Raw genomic sequence first — 23,610 nt, forward strand, 5'->3', positions numbered from 1 at the left:
AGGACATGCAAACTCCAGGCAGGTAGTGTTGTGGTTGGGATTTGAACCAACAACCCTAGTGCTACTATGTGGAAGTGCTCACCACTTAGCCACTGTGCTGCCCGCTTTAAACTTCAGCTTTAATGCAGTGATTTGAGAAGGGGGGGGCACTATGTAATAAGTGGTCCCTGCAGTATATTGCAAGGTCCATTTAAATTGTCTCACACGTTTTAGGTCTTTTTCGGAACATGCCAATCTAGGCACGTTCACTGCTTTGCACTTTTCATGGTGTCGTGTAAATGACCCTCATCCGCCGCTAAATAAAACACATTAAGCAATTGAAATAATGGCTGAGGTTAAGCTAGGTTGATTTTAGAATGATTTTTAAGTGATTACAAATGTACAAAGTTGCCTTTCTCTCCCACGAGTTGGAGAGGAAACGCAGAAACGTTAGTCACCCCTGACTATATTCTTGGCAAATCTATTGCACGCTCTCTTTGAATCTGAAAGATTTCAACATAATGATTCAACTTACAGTGTATATCATTTTCCTGGTAAATCTGACTCATTTGTTGTATAACAGCTGAACTGGTTCCAGGAGGGCATGCCATACAGCAATTTGTCTTTGGTTTAGAAAATTATGTATGGCGCTGGTATAGTTTTTCAGAAGGAGATTTCAATCTTCCGCTAGAATGTCTTGGCAGCGTTTATAAAAGATGTCGGTTAAACAGCCCTCGGGGCACACGTGGATTGAGTTGCATTCTCTTGTCACCAATCATCAAGGTCATTTTTGAATAAAGCGTCACGTTGAAGGTGAGCTGGTGGATACGCCCTTGCAGGTATGAAATACTGCATGTAATTCGGGTTTCCAGGCTGAGCAGATGAGCTTTTCCTTCCGGGCAAATTGGACAGTGTGAGGCATGACAATGATGCTTTCACCTTGCAATGTTGTGGTCCTGAGTTCAATTGTCAGCTATTGTTTGCATTCTCCGCCTAGGTTTGTGTCGTTATCCCTTAGGTGCTCTAGATCCCAAGTGCAATCCGCAATGGTGTTGATTTACTAAAGGCAAATAGACTGTTCACTTTGCAAGGGAATTTTCCCCAGAGTTCTGCTCACTTCTATCATCCAACCATGTTCAAGCAAAAACAAATTCTTTTTGGGTATTCAATTTCATCACATTGAGTAAATTCTGGGGACAATTCCCTTGCAAATGGAGCAGCTTATTTGCCTTTTGTAGTAGTAGTCAACCAATGGTGGACGGTCAATGTGGGGCGCAGGGGTGCCCCACCCCCCCAAGTTCATAGAATTATTAAGTCCATAGAATTATTTATTTTTAAATAACTGATAATATGACTAACATTTTTCAACATCTTAAAATTCTAAAATGTTAGTCATATTATCATTTATTTAAAAGTCAATCGTTCTATGTGTGTGCACTCTCTGCACTGTGTGGGGTGCCGGACTAATGCGTTTCATCATTTTTGTACAAGCATGTGATGAGAGGCTGAGGCTCTAATTGGCTTGTTTTATAATGTCCTCAGAAACCTCCCACTTTTAGCAAATAGAGAATCAATATTCGCCATCGCATCACTTCCGAGTTCCACACCGGGTCAACATGGAAGCCGCATCAGGGGAGCCGTGATCGTGGTGAGTGCGGACCTGGAGGGGTTTGTTTGTGCCCCCTCAAAAAATTGTATAGCACCACAACCCCAGTAAGTTAATTCGTTTCGGAACCAGCTCACTCTAGAATGCATATACATTTGTGTTTCTGTATGTTGATGGAGACAATGAGGGGTATTTACTAAAGGCAAATCCACTCTGCACTACAAGTGCACTGCAAATGCACTTGGAAGTGCAGTCACTGTAGATCTGAGTGGGACATGCAAGGAAAATTTAAAAACTGCAATTTGGCTTGCACATGATTGGATGATAAAATCAGCAGAGATTGTCTTAACTTCAGATCTTCCCCCCAGATCTAAAGCAACTGCACTTGCAGTGCACCCGTAGTGCAAAGTGGATTTGCCTTAGTAAATCAACCCCAATGGGTTTGACTTACGAAACGTTGAGGCTGTTCACTTTGGCTTCTAACTTCAGCTTGTTCAATTAATCTTTGACAAAAAAAAAAAAAAAAAAGGAGGAAGCTGATTGGTTTCTATGCAGAGCTGCACCAGATTCTGCATCCTCTAGTTTTAGTAAATCAACCCCAGAGTGTTATGTAGTTAACAGAGATCACCCAGGTATGGCAGATGACACATTTAAGATTTCAGTGCAACATTGTCAGCTTACTACAGGACAGGTATTTTTTTTTTTGGTTTGCACTTATTGAACAGAAATAGCTAAACACTTTCACTTGTATATTTAACCACTTCCCGTCCGGCCTGTAGCAGAATGATGGCCGGGCGGTGGTTCAGTTATCCTGCCTGGGCGTCATATCACATCTTGCAGGATAACAGCCGCCGTGCGCCCTTGGGGGCACGCATCGCGACGATTGGTGGTGCGGTGTGTCAGTCTGACACACTGCTACACCGATCTCGGTAAAGAGCCTCCGGCGGAGGCTCTTTACAACGTGATCAGCCGTGTCCAATTATAGCTGATCACGATGTAAACAGGAAGAGCCGGTGATCGGCTTTTCTTCACTCGTGTCTGACAGACGCGAGTAGAGGAGAGCCGATTGGCGGCTCTTCTGACATGCCCACACTGGACCACCAGGGAAGCCACCTGCCAGGACCATGTGGATGGCCAGGTATGGATGTGGATGGCCACCTATCAGTGCCGCCTATCAGTGCCCATCATCAGTGCCCATCAGTGCCACCTCATCAGTGCCACCTCATTGGTGCCACCTCATCGGTGCCCATCAGTGCCGCCTTATCAGCGTCCGTCAGTGCAGCCATATCAGTGCCCATCACTGAAGAAGAAAACATACTTATTTACAAAATTTTTTTACAGAAACAAAAAAAACCTTTTTTTTTTTCAAAATTTTTGGTCTTTTTTTATTTGTTGCGCAAAAAATAAAAATCGCAGAGGTGATCAAATACCTCCAAAAGAAAGCCCTATTTGTGGGAACAAAATGATAAAAATTTAGTTTGGGTACAGTGTAGCATGACCGCACAATTGTCATTCAATTTGCGACAGTGCTGAAAGCTGAAAATCGGCTTGGGCAGGAAGGTGTGTATGTGCCTGGTATTGAAGTGGTTAACAAACTAAAAAAGAGCAAATAAGTTAAAGCAGAGTTCCACCCAAAAGTGGAACTTCTGCTCGCTGTATTCCTCCCCCAATCCGGTGCCACATTTGGCACCTTTCGGGGGGGAGGGGGGACAGGATACCTGTCTTTCACAGGTATCCTGTCCCCACTTCTAGGAGCCTCAGCCGCGGGTATTGATGCCATCGCTGGGGCTTCCTCCTCCTCCCTCATCCTTCCCCGGCCGCCAGGCCAGTAGGAGAGAGAAGTGGGGCCTCGCACATGCGCAGTAGGGTTACTGGCGTGAAGCTGTAAGGCTACACTGCCGGGTTCCCTTACTCGCAATGGAGGCGGCATGCACCTGACAACTGATGGAAACATCAGCTGTGGTGCCGACATTACTGGACTCCAGGACAGGTAAGTGTCCTATTATTAAAAGTCCTTATGTCCTTATTACTAAAATTTTTGCAGCGGTGGACGGACCTCCGCTTGTTGTTAGTGCTTACATACATTTAACTGATTTCTGACCCAATTGACTCTACCAGTATATATATATATAGACCAGCCTTTCTCAACCATGGTTCCTTCAAAGCTTGCTAGGGGTTCCTTGAGAAGCAATGAGCATGTTCTGGCTTTCTCTGATAATCACCACTAAATTTAAAGTTTTACAAAAAGCGTAGATCCTGATTTTTAATAAACACACATTCACCTGTCCCACGGTCCAGCGATGTGGCCGCCCGAAGCCTCGGTTCTCTCCCTCTCCTCTCCCCGGCATCACAAGTGTGGGCATCCGGCTGTGACAACCTGCGGCTTCACAGCCGGGTGCGCACTGTTCATGCGCAAGTCGTGGTGCGCCTCCTCAATGGTCGGGCTATCTTCTGGGACCCGTGACGTGTCCCAGAAGATTGCAAGGGGGGAGAGGAGAACTTCCGCTCGGATTGCCTAGGCGGCCTGAGCAGAAGTGGGAGCTGGGTACCTGTCAAAATTAGGTACCTGCTGCCCCCCAAAAAAATGACATGCCAAATGTGGCATAGGAGGGGGGGAGGAGTGCTTAAAGCGGAACTTCCCCTTTTGGATGGAGCTCTGCTTTAATTAACGTTTTAGCTATCTGTAAGGGGGGCATTACAGTCGATTATAAGAAGACTGCAGTTGCACTTTAAACAAAAATGCATTGAGTAACAATCGTATCTAGAAAAATAATCATACAAAAACAATAAAGATTTTTTTCAAATATGTATTTATTAGATATATATTTGTGCCATGTATCTGTTTTGTGCTTTTATACAGTTTTTTTGTTAATGTGTAAGTATAGCCAAAATTTCATTTTTAGTTTGGGGTAGAGTGGAAATGTTTAATTTGTCCTATTGGCTATTGTCACCAAAACAGAAAAAAATTGGAAAGATCAAAATTTTACAGTTGAACGGGAACAGATGGGAAACCTTTCAATGGGGATACTTGTTCTGGGGACAACTGGCCACACGGGGAATTCTCCTCAATGGACATGCACTGCCAGAAATGGTACATGCCCCAATTTTGGTGTCTTCTGGTGCATTGGCAGCCCATTCATTTTGCACATTGATGCACAGGATACCGTGTGAGTGGGCCTTAACATTTCACTACTCTATCCAAAGCTGCAAAAAGGGTTTTAGGTATACATGCCCTTTAAGCAATCTGGAAATGACCTGTAATAAAAAAAGGTTAACATATAGGTCTTAAAATTTAAGAGGTTGTGTTAGCCTTTGAGAGCCACAACAGGACATGTACAAGAAACCAGAAGCCTTTCCAGAAACAGCAGATTGTGGGTCTGGTTCCATCTATTTTGGATAGACATGTGTTTCACCTAATCCATCATTTAGGGTGAAAGACTAAGGTCAAAGGCCAGTGTATGGCAACAGCTAAAATATGTGGCAGTATATAATGGATGGATTGCTGGAATTGCCAACAGGATACCAGTATGCAGTTGGTAACTGGAAAGCACAGTATAAAGATATTAGAACTATTAAAACTTAACCTATTTACATTTTTACATTTATCTTCAAAAACAGTAGTTAAAGGAACAGAAAAGTAATAATTTAAAGAGGAACGATCATTGAAAATCACATGGATGACATTTCCATAGTTTTGAAAAAATACATTTCACCTATTTAAAAAAATTGCTGCTCTGAGCTCCATCATATCACAGCCTAGGCAAAGATTACAAAACCAAAGTGTGTACAAAGTACACAGTACATATGGCGCTCCTAGGAGAAGTGCAAAGTCCCTTTGGTCCATTGGAACTTTCATCTGTATCTGTAGACTAGGGATGTTCCAATACCACTTTTTTAAGACCGAGTACCAATACTTTTTTTCAAGTACGCGCCGATACCGATTACTGATACTTTTATTTTTAATGTCACGTGACAGTGTTTTTTTTTTTACAATTTTTTTTTGTTTTTTTTAAATGCTTTCTTTTTTTCCTTTTTTTTAGGAGGGGGTGGGGGGGTGGACGGTGTCTGCGTGCTTTTTTATTTAAATTTTTATTATTTTTTTATAATAATTTTTTATTATTATTTATTGCAATGCTTTGTGTGTTTTTTTTTCTAATCAGCCCTGTTGGGTAAAGAGAAAAATATCCTGGACGGCCGCACACCATAGAAGACATCTTTATTGATATGAAGAAATAAAATCCAAATGCAGTCACCTCATGTACAGGAAGGAACAGGAAAGATAGCTAACATGTTTCACGCCCCATCATGGCGCTTATTCATAGCTATGAGCTATGAGCTATGAATAAGCGCCATGATGGGGCGTGAAACATGTTAGCTATCTTTCCTGTTCCTTCCTGTACATGAGGTGACTGCATTTGGATTTTATTTCTTCATATCAATAAAGATGTCTTCTATGGTGTGCGGCCGTCCAGGATATTTTTCTCTTTCCTCAAGCTTGTGCAGAGCCAGCACCTGTGAGTTCCATTAGGGCGGGTGTCTTGATACGGATTTGAGAGATTGGAGCGGCAATCTTTTGCTTATGATTTGCAGCCCTGTTGGGTAGCTTAACAGACCCCTGTTATCTCCCTCTTGAGACAGAGAAAGAGACCGAGGATAGAGATTCCCTAGTCCCCTTCTCTGCAGCCTCAGCACTGAAAATGAATGGAGAGAAGACAGCGGCTCCTCTCCATTCATAAACTGAGACATCGTAATCACAGGAGGTTACAATGTTTCAGTTATGTGAATGGACAGAGTCAGCTGACTCTGTCCATTCACAAAGGAAGGAGGAGGACATGGAGAGGGACAGCAGAACGGAGGGGGACAGCAGAACGGAGGGGCACAGCAGAACGGAGAGGGACAGCAGAACAAAGGGGGACAGCAGAACGGAGGGGGACAGCAGAACGGAGGGGGCATGGAGGATGCGGTGACAGTCAGCGGTGATCGCGTGTGGGGGAGTTACAAGCACCGATCACCGCTGTATAAATTTCACTAGAGCAGCTGAAAGCCATGGGGGGAGAAGCTTGTAACTCCCCCACGCGCCGATCACTGCTGACTGTCAAGGTATCGGGTGAAGCATCGGGAGCATTTGCCCGAGCACAAGTACTTGGGCAAATGCTCGGTATCGGTGCCGATACTGATACTAGTATCGGTATCGGGACAACCCTACTCTAGACCATCAACAGGGTAGAGGAATGGATGAGGCAAATGGATGGATGGATAGCTGAACAGGAGAAGGGGCCGAGACTGGAACCTCTGAAGCTCCCGCAGAAGATCTGGGTGGGATCACCTCAATGTAGCAGAATACGAGCAGCAGACGCTGAGGTTAGGATCAAATAAAAAACACTTTATTAAAATAAGCAGCACACTTACATTGAAGTTAGCATCAGCATTGATGGGGAACACCTGAGACCAAGCAGCTGTGATCAGTGTGAGGCTGTAGGCATCACTGTGCAAACCGGGACTGAGGATGACAAGGAGACAGCCAGCTCAAAGTATGGATGTTATTGGTGGCGTTCTAGGCTGCACACGAGGATTACAGCTGTCAACATGCCTGGTAGATGTCGGGAGAGGGAGCGTGCACACCCCCTCTCCCGACATCCACCAGGCATTTTGACAGCTGTCATCCTTGTGTGCAGCCTAGAACGCCACCCGCTAATATCCAAACTTCTTTTATTTGCTCCACTTTGGTCTTTTCATTTTACAATTGAAAGTGCTTTGCTGTATCTCTTCAATAAGACATGTACAAAGCTGGAAAGAAATGTAAGTGCAGGAAATACATGACGGGGTGGAAGTAATTACCAGACTGCAACAGGTTAAAGCAGGGCTGGTCAGACAGAATAAACTAATTGCTCTTACCTGATTGGAAGTGTTACATGGAAGATGGGGAGGATAATAGATGAGGGGAGGAACGAGGGGGCATCAGTTGCAGGTGGAAAATCGTTGGTGGAATGTCCCTCCCTCCAGCCCTAATGGAAGAAGTGGGTTGCTGTAAGGATGAAGAGGGTTGTTGCGGTTGGGGTCCTTGACGAGGGTATACAAAATTAGGTATTTGACAAAACTGTGGGACCCATCTCAGGTATGGAGTCCTCCCGGTTTGTCTGGTTCAGTCTAGACTACCGGGTAGTAAGGTGGTAGGGGTCTGTGGTCAGTTAGTGAGTCCTTGAGGCGTTTTGCGGCTGGGGACAGAATCTAACTTAGCGGTACCACAGACTCCAAAGTTGGAAAGATCATGTCGTCAAGGATCTGCAATCATTTATTCGTATCAGAGCTGGAGCATTTAAGAAGGTTTATGTTTAAATATGATTTTGAGTTAATAAAAGGCCAGACGACCATTTAAATCCAATACAGTGTCTGTGTCCTTATTTAGGAAAAAGGGGGGTTGTAGGTACAATTTTGAGTTGGGGCAGTAAGTTATCTGAACTACCCTAGTCAAGCACTGAAATACCTGTTGATCCTGACAGAAATCGAGTGAGCCTTTAACTTTCTGTAGTGACCTGACAATAGTGCACTAAACTCTCAAACTGCTAGAGGTAAAGAATATTACCTCTGTATACTCGGACCAGGGTGATCTTACGATTAAAAGACATAATAAAATAGGAGCTTTTGCTGCAATTCTAACTTCACAGTATTTCTTTTTCACCACTAGATGTTCTCGGTCTTTCGGGTTGCCTAACAATCAACATCATTCAACCTGCTTCCTCTGAGCCCACACTGTCATGACCCAACCCCCAGCCTGTGAGCGGACAGTGAATGAAAAACATTGCAATGGTGAGATTATATCTATCTCACTCTGCTTTCTACTACTCATTTGGTTTTATTACATATGCACACCTCCCAACTTTTTGAGATGGGAATGAGGGACACTATGGAGGTTATTTACGAAAGGCAAATCCACTTTGCACTGAAAGTGCACTTGGAAGTGCAGTCGCTCTAAATCTGAGGGGTAGATCTAAAATGAGTGGAAGCTCTGCTGATTTTATCATCCAATCATGTGCAAGCTAAAATGCTGTTTTTTATTTTCCTTGCATGTCCCCCTCGGATCTACAGCAACTTTACTTCCATGTGCACTTGCAGTGCAAAGTGGATTTTCCTTTAGTAAATAACCCCCCATTAGTACAAGTAGTTAGACATAGGACACACACCCTGCCACACCCCCTTAAAGGAGAATTCTACAAAAAAACAAGTTATTTAAACCCAAAAGTTTTTTGCCATTACAATTCGTTTATATTGGCTTTTAAACTGTACAAATGCAGCAATTTAGAAATTGGATGAAAGGTTTAGAACTGGGAAACACATTTTTAAATATAAATAATGCATTTTATATACAACTCTATAGATCAGACCAAAATTAGGGACAAATGAAAGGAATAGAGGGACAGAGGGACTTTGTTCCAAATCACAGTCAGTCCCTCGAAATCAGGGACAGTGGGGAGCTATGTATACATACACTCTATAAAACACATTGCCAAGAAATTCACATATACTGAGCGAGCAGGTATTAAGCCTCATACACACGATTGGACTTTGTACAAACTTTCCCGTGGATTTTTGTACAAAGGGCGTTGGCCATAAACGAATTAAGCATACACATGGCAGGACTTTTTCAGCCAACTTTCACCAAATCACGTGGTTTTTCAGCTCTTTATCGCCACCCTTTGGTCAACTTCTGCATTGTTGTCTGATCTTTTGCATTGGTTCTGAGCATGCGTGTTTTTACTTTGGACTAAAGTCCTATGGACTTGTGTACACATGATAGGATTTTGCACCATAGGACTTCTGTTGGCGGAAAGTTTGTCTGTTTGCACAGCCAACATTTGTCCGATGAAAACCGGAAAAGTTTGTCCGATGGAGCGTACACGCGGTCGGATGTTGCCTTAAAACAGCTAATTTGCATGTTTGTTGTCAAAACGTCATATCCTGTGTATGGGCCTTAAGAGTGGAATTACACCATAGGTCCCAAACTTTTATGGAATTTTAAGGAACAGATCCTATACTGCTGTATAACTTTTTCAGGTATGCTCTGATTAACTAATGATTTTCTAAAACCCTCTTAACGCTAAACTCCAGCGATGGCGTTTAACCTCCCTGGCGGTATGATTATGTCAGATTTTTAATGCTGAAAGTGGTACAATTATTTTGCATGGAAATTTGGAGTTTTATATTGTAGGCCTGTAATTCTAAAGCCTCATACACACAATAGGACTTTGTACAAACTTTCCTGTGGATTTTTGTACAAAGGGCGTTGGCCGTAAACTAATTAAACACACACACGGCAGGACTTTTTCAGCCAACTTTCACCAAATCACGTGGTTTTTCAGCTCTTTACCACCACCCTTTAGTCATCTTCTGTATTGTTGTCTGATCTTTTGCATTGGTTCTGATCATGCGTGTTTGTACTTTGGACTAAAGTCCTATGGACTTGTGTACACGCGATAGGATTTTGCACCATAGGACTTTTGTTGGGGGAAAGTTTGTCTGTTTGCACAGCCAACATTTGTCCGATGAAAACCGAAAAAGTTTGTCCGATGGAGCATACACACGGTAGGATATTGCCTTAAAACAGCTAATTTGCATGCTTGTTGTCAAAAAGTCCTATTGTGTGTATGGGCCTTTAGGAATAACACACTAAAGGCCCGTACACACGATCTGACTTTTTGACAACAAACATGCAAATTAGCTGTTTTGGAGCAACATCCGACCGTGTGTACGTTCCATCGGACAAACTTTTTCTGTTTCCATCGGACTTTTGTTGGCTGTGCGAACGCACAAACTTTCCGGCAATAAAAGTCCATCTGATCGTGTGCACACAAAAGCATTGGACTTTTATACAAACTACTGTACGCAGCCGCGAGAATGTTTCCAGTGCGATCTGATCGCCCTGGTTCTCGGCAACAAGGTACTGTACATCTCGCGCTGGCTGCAATAGGAAAAACACATTTTCCTACTGCGGCGGGCGTGAGAGGGAATTTTGGCCCTTCAGTCTGGTATGGATTTTAAGGGGAAGCCCCTACGCCGAAAAACGGCGTGGGGGTCCCCCCCAATATCCATACCAGACCCTTATTCGAGCATGCAGCCCGGCCGGTCAGGAAAGGGGGTGGGGACGAGCGAGCGCCCCCCCTCCTGAGCCATAGCAGGCCGCATGCCCTCAACATGGGGGGTGGGTGCTTTGTGGGAGGGGGCGCCCAGTGGCCCGTCCACCCCAAAGCACCTTGTCCCCATGTTGATGAGGACAAGGGCCTCTTCCCGACAACCCTGGCCGTTGGTTGTTGGGGTCTGCGGGCAAGGGGCTTATCGGAATCTGGGAGCCCCCTTTAATAAGGGGGCCCCCAGATCCCTGCCCCCCACCCTTTGTGAATGAGTATGGGGTACATCGTACCCCTACCCATTCACCTAGGGAAAAAAGTGTCAATAAAAAAACACAGTACACAGGTTTTTAAAGTAATTTATTAGACAGCTCTGGGGGTCTTCTTCCGACTCCGGGGTCTTCTTCCGACTTTGGGGGTCTTCTTCCGACTTCAGGGGTCTCTCCGGCGTCTTCTCCCGGTGTCCGGATCATCTGCCGGCTCCTCCGCTATCTTCTGCCGCTCTTTTGCTAGCGATGGCCCGGACTTCTGGATTGTCTTCTTCCCTCTTCTCTTCTTCCTATGTTGACACAACGCTCTTTCCAGTTGGAATGCTCTCTGAGCGCTCCGCAATGGACTTATATAGGCGGTGACCCTGCCCCCGAAGTCGGAAGAAGACCCCAGAGTCGGAAGAAGACCCCCGGAGCTGCCTAATAAATTACTTTAAAAACCTGTGTACTGTGTTTTTTTATGGACACTTTTTTCCCTAGGTGAATGGGTAGGGGTACGATGTACCCCATACTCATTCACAAAGGGTGGGGAGCTGGGATCTGGGGGCCCCCTTATTAAAGGGGACTCCCGGATTCTGATAAGCTCCTCGCCCGCAGGCCCCGACAACCAACGGCCAGGGTTGTCGGGAAGAGGCCCTTGTCCTCATCAACATGGGGACAAGGTGCTTTGGGGGGGGCCGCAGGGCGCCCCCCTCCCCCAAAGCACCCACCCCCCATGTTGAGGGCATGCGGCCTGGTATGGCTCAGGGGGGCACTCGCTCGTCCACACCCCCTTTCCTGACCAGCCGGGCTGCGTGCTCGGATAAGGGTCTGATATGGATTTTGGAGGGTCTGGTATTCCACTGGAGGGGAACCCATGCCGGTTTTTTATTTAAAATTTGGCGTGGAGTCCCCCCTCAATATTCATACCAAACACAGTGCCTGGCATTGTCGGGGGTCCAAGTCGGATCCCCGCACCAGTGTGAACCCGGCTTGCAAGGTGTCAATCTCGCCGATAAAAGTGGCGAGATTGACACAATATCAGACAACAATACAGAAGTTGACCAAAGGGTGGTGGTAAAGAGCTGAAAAACCACGTGATTTGGTGAAAGTTGGCTGGAAAAGTCCTGCCATCTGTATGCAATACAAACTTATGGCCAACGCCCTTTGTACAAAAATCCAAGGGAAAGTTTGTACAAAGTCCTATCGTGTGTATGTGGCTTAAAATCTGTCCAAACAAGAGTCTAGTAGACATCCCGGGTATGATAACGTTTGAAACACTAAATCATAAATTATAATATAATAAATAACTATAATAAATTATAGGAAATAATAATATAATAGTAATAATAAAAATTATTCAATAATGTAATCAAATCAAAAACCCTGAAATTTGCTCAGTTGCAGAATTGTCGCTGTCATTACTTTCAGTGTTTGATGACGGTTTTCCCCATAAATCACTATGGCCCAATTCTGCAAGTGATTCTAATTTATTATCGCTGTTTTCTAGCTGGTCTAAAACCACTTTTGATGTAAAGGGATGGTTTTGGTTGCTATGGACAATCTCCAGTTTCCAGGCAAAAAGAACAGTTTTTATAATATAAAACTGCATGCAGGGCACTAGACAAACCCCTAGGGACAAAAGGAAGTTGAAATAAATTGATACAGTAATGTCATCTGTAAGATTATAGTATACTGTATATGTATTGTAATAAATGTAGTGGTGGCTAGATGGTACCTTTGTAGGATACAGCACCTCATCCCCAAAATAATCAAATAGCTAATGGATGTAGGGACAGGGGATTATAACGGTGCTAAGGTCAAAGAATACAACAAGGAAAAAGAAGGTTTTAAAAGGCAAAAAATTACAAAGTTTATTAGTAATAATACATACATAGGAAAACACACTTAGATCAATTAACACTTAAAATGAATATGTATACTGCATGTGACCCAGGGTATGGTGGAGTAGGCCAGATGGAGGTGGCCGTCGAAATGGGGGCTCGATTTCCTACATGTTTCGCCAAGACATTGGCTTCATCAGGTAACAAGAGCTCAAAAATGAATATGTAAAAGGGTCTGTATATGGGGATACAGAAAACATCATGTGAGCAAAATTATTTAACAATGCAGTATTTAGTACAAACTCAAGAAGATCAATATTGTGGCTGGACAATCATGCAACTAGGTGGCCCCAATATTTTTTTCGCTTTATGCAACCGATGCATCACTGCATCATTTCTAGTCCCTCACATGCAAAGTTCGACATCTACTCACATATTTTCAATACATTCCTTTGCCAGGTTTACTGTGTGCCCCCTGCAGGCACATCATACGGCGCGGCCTGCCCAATATTCCCCTGTGGTGACGCCTTCCGCGCCCCCCCTTGGGTGTCGGCGTTTCAGGTACGTTTGCGCCACCGGAACCAGTGGGGCCACCTAGTTGCATGATTGTCCAGCCACAATATTGATCTTCTTGAGTTTGTACTAAATACTGCATTGTTAAATAATTTTGCTCACATGATGTTTTCTGTATCCCCATATACAGACCCTTTTACATATTCATTTTTGAGCTCTTGTTCCCTGATGAAGCCAATGTCTTGGCGAAACATGTAGGAAATCGAGCCCCCATTTCGACGGCCACCTCCATCTGGCCTACTCCACCATACCCTGGGTCACATGCAGTATACATATTCATTTTAAGTGTTAATTGATCTAAGTGTGTTTTCCTATGTATGTATTATTACTAATAAACTTTGTAATTTTTTGCCTTTTAAAACCTTCTTTTTCCTTGTTGTATTCTTTGACCTTAGCACCGTTATAATCCCCTGTCCCTACATCCATTAGCTATTTGTATATGTATTGTGTGTTTTACTTTTTGAATTTGGTGCCGCTCTCTGTCCCTGTGAGTCGCAACGCTCGCAGGGAACGGAGCCCGGCTCCATGGTGAAACGAGCGGGGGACGGCTCGCTCACACTGCGGGGAGACATCACAGGATCCAGGGGACAAGGTAAGTAAGCGCTTCCTGGATCCTGCAATGCGATCTCGAGTCTGGCTCGGGGTTACCGCTTCGGGTACTGAAAATCCACCCCGAGCCTGACTCGGGAATACCGCCAGGGAGGTTAACTTGGCCCAGTGTAAGTGTGCATATGTGGGCCCTCTGATTCCTTTTTTGAATTGTATTGTAACTGTACTGTCTGCTCTTATGTAGTAAAGCACTGTGCAAACTGTTGACGCTATATAAATCTTGTGTAATAATAATAATAATAACTGGTCAGCAATGGGGTTGATTTATTTAAAGGCAAATAGACTGTGCACTTTGCAAGTGCAGTTGCTCCAGAGCTTTAGTAAATGAGGTAAGGCTTTACTTTGTAAAGAGTACTCAATCAGGTGCACGGAAAATAAAAAACAGTTTTTTTGTTTTTAATTGATGGAAGTCAGCAGAGCTTCTGCTCATTTACTAAGCTCTGGAGCAAGTGCACTTTGCAAAGTGCATAGTCTAGTTTCCCGAGCTAGTGCAGTGAAGTCCACAATCTTCCAGGTGCCATGCCGAGCAGCTGCCCTTCTGAATAGTAACCACAGGGGGTCACTTGCTGGGCACATCTGCCATTTAAAGAACACCTTGAATTTTGTATTATTATTATTATTATTAATATTATTATTATACAGAATAATTATACAGGATTTATTTAGTGTTTCACAAATTGAAGGCAGTCATTACAGTTACAATACAATTTAATACAGGAAGAATCAGAGGACCCTGCTCGTTAGAGCTTACAATCCAAAAGGAAGGGTCAAAAGGTAATAACTGTAAAGGATTAGCAGATGGATAAAGAAAAAGTACAGTCTATTAGTTAGAGGTGGGATAGGCCTCCCTGAAGAGATTTGTTTTCAGGGATCGCCTAAAAGGTGGACAGAGTAGGAGATAGTTGGACGGATTAGGGTAAAGAGTTCCAGAGGATAGGAGAGGCTCTGGGGAAGTCCTGCGGGTGACATGGAAGGAGGTGACGAGGAAACCAGAGAGCAGGAGGTCTTCAGAGAAGCAAAGAGAATGATCTGGTTGGTATTTTGAGACTAGGTTAGTGATGTAGCTGGAGGCAGAGTTGTGATGGCTTTGTAAGTTGTTAGTATTTTGAATCTAAAATTGTTGGGTGAGCGTAAGCTAGTGGAGGGATTGGCAGAGAGGGGTAGCAGACACTGAATGGTTGGTAAGGTGGATGAGTCTGGCAGCAGCGTTCATGATAAACTGAAGGGGGGATATCCTATGCAAAAGGTAAACCAATGAGGAGGGGGTTGCAGTAGTCAAGGCGAGAGATAACCAGGGAGTGAACTAGGAGCCTTGTGGTGTTGTTGATTAAGAAGAAGCATATTTTAGAGATGTTGTAGAGGTTGAGGTGGCATGATTTGGACAGCGATTGGATGTGGGAAAGGATAGTTCAGAGTCCAGAGTTACACCTGGCACCCTGGCATGCAGGGATGGACCGTTGTGCCATCAGTCATGACAGAGATCTTGGTATTCTCTGATTGGATGAGGTAGAGAGGATGGGTGGTGATGTCACCATCTCCACCTCGTCCAATCAGAAAACACTGTGCATTCTTTTAAAAAATGTAAAGTGTTCTCTGAATGCAGGCTTGCCAAGCAAGCGAGGTCCTGTGGTTACTATGCAGAAGAGTAGCTGCTCGGCACTCTATTCAGAACGATTGTGGCCATCACTATAGTAGTTTGGACTATTGCACTGATTTATAGCTTCCACAGAGGCAGGCAGGTATCACATACGGAGTTCAGCTTTAATATCAGCATTTTGGTTCATTTCAATGACTCTGACGGTCTCTAAGGAGTTAAATTCTTTTGCCATAGACATAGGGTGATTTATATTTCATCAATGTAAATCACTGGAAACAGCTATTGCATGCCAAGTTTTCTTTATAATCACTGTAAAAGAAAAATAATAATCCCATCTGTGTAATCTAGAAAGGTTGGGACTTGCTTATAAACCCTTCTGCGATGTAAACACATTCACCAGCCTTAATTCCTTACATTAGGTTCCCATGTCAAATTCAACTTTTCGAAAGACGTGGTGACAGCTTGGACGGCAGCCAAGTGGCTTTAGAAATGCCTGTCTCAGCCATGAGTGAAAATTATGCTCTCACAATCAATTTCATCAGACACACGGATTCGCTGAGGGGTCCAATTTAAACACACGAAAGACTTACAGGGGAACTGCCATTTAAACATCATTGACAAATTAGAGCTATAGGTCATACAAATGTAAGAATGATACATTTAAAGTGCATGTATAGCCAAACATTTCTTTTTAATTTTAGACAATACAAGGAAAGGGGTAAAACCCTTACCAGTTTATAATTTCCTCTCTGTGTTCTGTTGGGGAAAATCTGCTTCACTTCCTGTCCTGGAGATGCAACAGGAAGTGGGAGGAAATCTCAACAAAGTGAAGGCAATTCCTTTCAGAAGCTGGTTATACACTAGCATATTTTTGAGCGAAAGTTTACATGAATACTTGTATGAAAACTCTCAGTACATTTGACAGCTTGACGAGTAAAGTAGTTTAAAATAGCATTTGCTTTTAACATTCGATTTTGGAGTGAATGAGCTTTACTGAATGAACTGTATCCAAACCATCCTCTTCGCTCCTCCCAAGACCTCCAGCTCTCTAGCTCTTTTGTCTCCTCTTCTCATACTTATCTCCAGGACTTCTCCAGAGCCTCTCATCTCTGGAACTCTCTACCTCAATCTGCTATTGTCTATATCAGTGATGGCAAACCTTGGTACCCCAGATGTTTTGGAACTACATTTCCCATGATGCCCAACCACACTGCAGGGTGCATGAGCATCATGGGAAATGTAGTTTCAAAACATCTGGGGTGCCAAGGTTCGCCATCACTGGTCTATATCTTACTCTGGCTACCTTAAGGCGATCCCTGTAAACTCATTTCTTCAGGGAAGCCTGTCCCACATCCACCTAACAATTGAACTTTTAATGCTTCCATCAGCTCATTCCCCACAGTTATTTCTTTTTGTACCACTTGCCCCACCCTATTAGATTGTAAGCTCTCATGAACAGGGCCCTCTTAACCCTCTTGTATTTTATTGCATTGTAACTGTACTGTCTCCCTTTATATTGTAAACCACTGCGCAACTTGTTGTCGCTATATAAATCCTGTATAATAATAATGCTGAACAAAGACCACTTACACTGTTAAAAATGAATTTGTTTTAGAAAAAAAATTCATCCTGCCCTACAAATTCTCTCATCGCTGCCATTGAAAACAAACATCGATGTGACCCCGCCACAGTCCTGCCTCCTTGGCCGGTTCTTATGATAGACAGAACACTGGTCCAATGCCGGGACACGTGATGTCTATCCTAAGAGCCGGTCCAGGAGGCAGGACTGTTGTGACTGCGAGCGCCGAGTACACAGAAGATCCCAGGTTTGTGTAATGCAACAGCGATCCCCCACCCCCACCTCCCACCCCTCCGAGGCAGCCAGGTACAATATCGGCGTATAATACACACACACCCCTATTTTCAGGTGGAAAAGGTGCGTATTATACGCCAATTAATACGGTACTTAACTATTTGCCGTCTGCTCCATAGCAGTTTTACTGCTACAGGGCTGCTCTCCTGGGCAGAATCACATATATATATATATATATATATATATATATATATATATATATATATATATGTGTGTGTGTGTAGCGGTCACCTACTTTCATGTAGGTGAACTCTCTGAGCTTAAATTACAAAGAACGGTTTCAGGTAAATTTAGGCAGGCTTCTATTGTGATTCCAGGCCTGGTTGTTTATTTTGGGAACTGGGAGTGTCAGTGTAGTGCAGGGTGTGGCCACCTGTGCTTGGACCCAGAGATGCCTCCTCTTGCTTTCAGTGGAAATGGTTCTGGAAGAGAGGCTGGACTTGGGATCTGAGTGACAGGCAGCTTGTAAGTGAGTTCTGGCCAATCATTAATTAGTTTGACAGGAGGCGGGACTCTCATAAAAGCTGGGGTCACATGGTGCAAGGGAGTTCCAGAAAGGGAGAGCCCAGAGAGAGAGGGTTCCCTGCGGGGAGCCAAGCAGAGCCCCCCCCCCCCACGGGGAAGGAGGGGGGGACCCGGACACACGGAGGAGAGGAGTTAGTGACACTGCACAGCATGTAGTCGCTGGTGTTGCTGGATGCCCCTGTGGGGAAGGGAGCATGCCAGACTGGAGAGAAGGGATGGAGAAACCATTACGGAAGAAGTAGCAACTAAGCGGAAGACAACTGGGCGATCGATTGTTTGTGATTGGAACATGGACTGTCGATCAAGTGAGTGAAAGCCCAGGGGAAGGGTACTACCAGAGGCTGAGGGATGTTGGTACGCAAGTCAGTGAGACAGGTGGTGATGGCCTGTGACTTTGGGTTCAACAATGCCCCGGGATTCCAATCAGTCAGGCGGGAGGAATTATTCAGAGTAATCTCTTCTTAGCTCAACTTGGAAGTACTGTACAGATGGGAAGTAGTGGTCAAAAGGCAGCGGTAAAGCTCCAAGCACAAATAGTGATACAGATTGTTCTAAAAAATTCTCCAGGTGAAGAAGTTATTCAGAGTGACTCTTTACCATATATTCTCTAGCAAATCTACTCCTGTCTTCCCACTGAAGAAGTCATTCAGAGTGACTTCCCATAGTCCACATTGTTCTAAGTCTTTGCATGAGAAGGCAAAGGAAAGATTATAAAGCAGCAAAAGAGCATCTCAGAAAACCCTTCTCCTATCCCAGTTCATGTTAGGTGCAGGGAGCGTGCACGGGCCACTTCTGCTGTGATTTTTCCCAGCAGAAGCCGTTCTGCGGGTGTCGGGCACTTGATGTCCTCCGGCACCCACTGAACGTCGGAAACCACACAGTACAAGATCTGCCTATGTAAACAAGGCAGATCCCCGTTCTGACGGGGGGGGGGGGGGGGGATTAATGGATTCTGTGTTCCTGCAAGCAGGGACTACAATCCATCTCTTCTCCTAGTCAAAGCAGTACATACAATACACAAAAACACTGGCTAGGCACAAAGTTAACCCTTTGATCGTCTCTGATGTTTAACCCCTTCCCAGCCAGTGTCATTAGTACAGTAATAGTGCATATGTTTAGAACTGATCACTGTATTAGTGTCACTGGTTCCCGCAAAGTGTCAGTTAATGTTCGATTATCTGCCTCAATATGGCAGTTCTGCTATAAGTCACTGATCACCGCCATTATTAGTATAAAAAATAAATAAATAAATCAAAATTCCATAAATATATCCCATATATAACGTTTGCGTAAACCAATCAATATACGCTTATTGGGGGTTTTTTTTAACCAAAAACATGTAGCAGAATACATATTGACCTAAATTGATGAATAAATTTGTTTTTTTTTTAATGTTTTTATTGGATATGTTTTAAAGCAGAAAGTAAAAAATATTGGTGTTGATATACTAAAGGCAAATAGACTGTGCATATTGCAGTTGCAATTGCACTCTGCAAGTGCAGTTGCTCCAGAGCTTAGTAAATGAGCAGAAGCTCTGCTGACTTCCATCATCCAATCATGTGCAAGCACAAATTCAGTTTTTTTTAATTTTCCTTGCAAGTAATTGGGTACTCTTTGCAAAGTGAAGCTTTGCCTCATTTACTAAGCTCTGGAGCAACTGCACTTGCAAAGGGCAACTGCGCTTTGTAAAGTGCATAGTCTATTTACCTTTAGTAAATCAACCCCATTTGATGCAGAAGAGACATGCAATGCCTCCTGTGGAATAGTAAACACTTACCTTCCTGCTCCTTGTCTACTATTGAATGCACACTGAGTTGCGCAGCTCGACGTGTATTCCCGCACACTCCGGCTGTGCTGAAATGATACACTCCCATGTGCATCTGTAGGATGATATCATTCCACCACCAGCCAATTAAGAGGCCAAAAACCGGACACTTGGAAGTAGCTGAAGAGAAGATAACATCGGCTGGTGAAGGAGGTAATTGCCACATCGCTGGAAGGTGGAGGTATTTCTGAAAGTTTAGTTTTGCTTTAAAGCATAACTGAAATACAGAAAGTGATCTTTAAAGTCTATTTTGTTGAAAGTAAGGTTGTCTTTGGATCTCCATTCTCTTGGGATTACCATTATGTAAATGTCTTTTTTCTTTTAAAGTAACAGTTCTGTTGACATTTTTTTTTTTTTTTTAAATTTGTGATGAAGTAGGCAGTGACGTCTTTAATATTGATTGCACCCTGGGCAAACATTTTCTTCAAAATCTGTTTACTGAATCAGATGAAGCAGCGATTGCGATTGGTTGTCAGAGATTACAGTGTATCATTACCGCTCACTGATTAGTTGCTAGAGGTTACAGCACATGATTTCTGCTTGTTGATTGGTTGCTAGAGATTACTGTACATCAATACTGCTCACTGATTAGTTGCTAGAGGTTAAAGCACATCATTACTGCTCACTGATTGGTCGATAGAGGTTACAGCACATCATCTCCTCACTGCCTGCACACCATGAAATGGGGAGGGGAGGGGACCCATTAATAGACAGAAAACTCCTAGGGATCCTAGAACTCCTGGGATCAGTGTCAATGCTGAGGGGAGAGGAGGGTGTGATCTATGGCAATGCTGATTTTTTATACGGACTACCAATATAAAGAGGGGTTTCAATAATGGCCACCAATGTAATTGGGGTTTACACTGACCACTAATGTAATAGAAGCATTCGCAGTAACCACCAATGTAAGGAAGGATTCACACTGGCCACTAGTGTGAATGAAAGAATTCTACACCAAGCCCCAATGTAATGTGAAGAATTACACTGGCCACCAGTTTAACTGAGAAATTTAGCCTGAATTCACATTTGTGTGTTTCGGGGAACGCATGCAAAATCGCTTTCCTGACACCACAGAAATGTGCTGTCCTTTTGCAGATAGACAGCAGTGCCATTAATTGTTAATGACACCCTCACACATCTGCTGACATGTTCCATGGCACTGTGTGATTTTGAAAAAGGGTTAGGGACTTTCTTCTGCATTTCTAGTGCATAGAGCAGCCCATTGAAATTAATAGGCTGCCCTACTTCTTTATCCACCCCATCAGTACACCTTTGCATCCTAAAACCCATGCTAACCTCTGCACCCCAAACCTTCCCCATCCTCTCCACTCCAACCCTCCCCCCTTTACTCTACCTGCCTCCTCTGCTCATTTTTGCACCCACCTTCCTTACCTCCATACATTCCCTCCTTGCTCACCTGTGTACCCCAAACTGTAATTCCTTCTCAGGCTACCTCTGCACACCCTACACTACTGAACCCCCCCCCCCCCACACACACACACACACACACACACACACACTAATTTGCTTACCTTTGCAGAACAGCCTGATGGTAGGCTTAATGACCACAGTTGTAGGCAGGACTTTAAAATATACCCATTTATCTCCCCAGTGGGCAGCATTCAGCAGAGGTGATGGTGGATATGACCTCAGGGGGACGTGATATACATATGAATGACACCTCTATTTACATGTGAATGCTGCCAGTCTGCTGCTTTTTACATATAAATGCCGCCGCTATTTACATATCAATGCCGGTATTTACATGTAAAGACAGGGTCTGCAGGTGAGTCATCTGTACACAACAATAGGTAAGAGCTGGGCAGCATTAGTAAGAGATCTTCACACTGAGATATCGGGACACAGAATGGGACTAAAACCTCAAGGGACGAGGGAATTTAAACTGGGATAGTTGGCAAGTTAGTTTGGGCCCCACAACAATGACAGGGTCCAGAGCAGTTGCCCCTTTTGCCCTGTGTTAAAAATGGCCCTGGAAGTAGGGAAGAATAAATTCCCTATCAGGCTACATTTCTAATGCCTGCATTGCACTGGGAGGATTTCCTTTGTCCTTCTGTCCTGGAGGCAAAACAGGAAATTAGAGGAAATCTTTCAAAACTGAACATAAATCGCTTCTTTGGTGTTGTCACTGGAAGGGGTGTCCTCATTGGAAGATTAAGCCTCACCTCTTAAGCTGGCCATGATTGAAATTTGGCCGGTGCAGTGTGGCAATCCCTGCTTGACAGAATTTGATCGTTTGGAAGAACATGGAGATAAGAAGATTCCTGGATTGCCACACTCTAAAGAAAACATCTTTATTGTAGAACTTAAAAAATCCAAAATACAGTCACATAAATGGAGACAGGACGGGGTATAATCGCTAATGCGTTTCACATCATTGGATGCTTACTCATAGCTGAGGAAGGACATGTTGGAAAATTTTCCATTGCTTAGCGGCTGCAGCCAATTGACTCTAGCTGCTGATCAGTGTATTCTGGCAAAAAAGCTTGCCACCATCAAAATACAATGTCCCAGTAGGGACAGGTACTCCATCCATCCACCTTGTTTGTTTGGATGGAGGAATCTATTTTTATTCTTTCAGCCTGCTTGGCTAAAAGTAAAAGAAAACTGAAATTGACAGTTTGATCACTGGTAACCTCTATAAAATGCCAAATCCCCCCTCACTTTCTGTCTCACTGACAACAGATACCAAAAGAAATGGGGGGGAAGATAGCTGTACAATTTTGACAAAGTGTCTAATCCTTCTCTACTCTATCCAAAACTTAAAAAAAAAATCTGTTGCAGTAATTTTTCTAAATTGTGTGGAATTGCACTTTAAGCTTTTAAACAACTCAAACATAATTAATGAACTGCATCTTTAGAAGGCTGCAATGAAATAATACACCCACTGCCAGAATTGTTCCCACCAGTCACCTTCAGATGTGTGTGTTTTGTAAGAATATTCAAAACACACTTGAAACTGTTTTGTATAATCTGAAGTCCATATTCCTCTTCTCACAAGCTGGTCAGTAACTTGAAACCCCCCAAGAGTGTTGGGATTCTGGAGCAGATCTCCAAAGAACACCTCACAGGAAACTCATTATTAGAACGTTAAGTCTCTTGCTTAATCTTTTTAAACGGACCTAACATTGTTTTGATTAACCATAGTTGATTGGGCTAATTTAATCATTTGGGAGGGTGTACTTGAATAGGTGAAGCAATAACTTCTAGTGCATCCATCTGGTCATGGCTTGAAGGCTGTCCGGTACTTTCTCAGAGTTTGATGAGAACGTCAATAGCTCTTGTTGACGGTAATGGTAGAAACACCATTAGGGTCATTTACTGGAAAGAATTTGACACATCTGCTCAAGAGAGTGATTAGGATCTGTGAGCTAGTTCTCTGAAAGCCCTTTCATGATCACAGACTTAAGGTAGACTTTTTTTTAAGAATCCAATATTATTTACTAACCATTGTTTGATACCTGAAAGTACAACTAGTCCATAGATACATTTCTACATGAAATTTGCACTTACTTTCCACACTTACATGGGTTTCCTCCAGAAGCTCCTCATGCAGTCCAAAAGCCTTGTGGGTAATTGGCTCACAAGCAAACTGATCCTAGTAGGTGGATGTGTGTGACTGTATGGTTGTAGTAGGGATAATTAAAGTGTATGTAAACATTTTTTTAGTTCTAGTTGAATTGTGAAAGGGTTAAAACCCCTATAAAGTTTATTTTTGCTTTCTGAATTCCACTGTGGAGATTTTCTCTCACCTCCTGTAGAGAAGATACCACAGGAAATGAGAAAAAAAT

The 23,610-nt window shown here is 43.5% G+C and overlaps 1 long non-coding RNA gene across 2 annotated transcripts in view; it reads left to right on the forward strand.

Annotated features, from left to right (window-relative positions):
* The first annotated feature begins 549 nt into the window (after positions 1-549).
* Positions 550-23,610, forward strand: part of LOC141140912 (uncharacterized) — an 80,676-nt gene continuing 57,615 nt past the window's right edge. For both annotated transcript variants that reach the window (XR_012244014.1, XR_012244015.1), the window contains exons 1-2: positions 550-818; positions 8,271-8,392. This is a non-coding gene — a long non-coding RNA (uncharacterized lncRNA). The remainder of the gene's footprint in view (positions 819-8,270; positions 8,393-23,610) is intronic.

This window comes from Aquarana catesbeiana, linkage group LG04 (genome assembly GCF_042186555.1).
Source record: "Aquarana catesbeiana isolate 2022-GZ linkage group LG04, ASM4218655v1, whole genome shotgun sequence".
Classification (NCBI taxonomy): domain Eukaryota; kingdom Metazoa; phylum Chordata; class Amphibia; order Anura; family Ranidae; genus Aquarana; species Aquarana catesbeiana.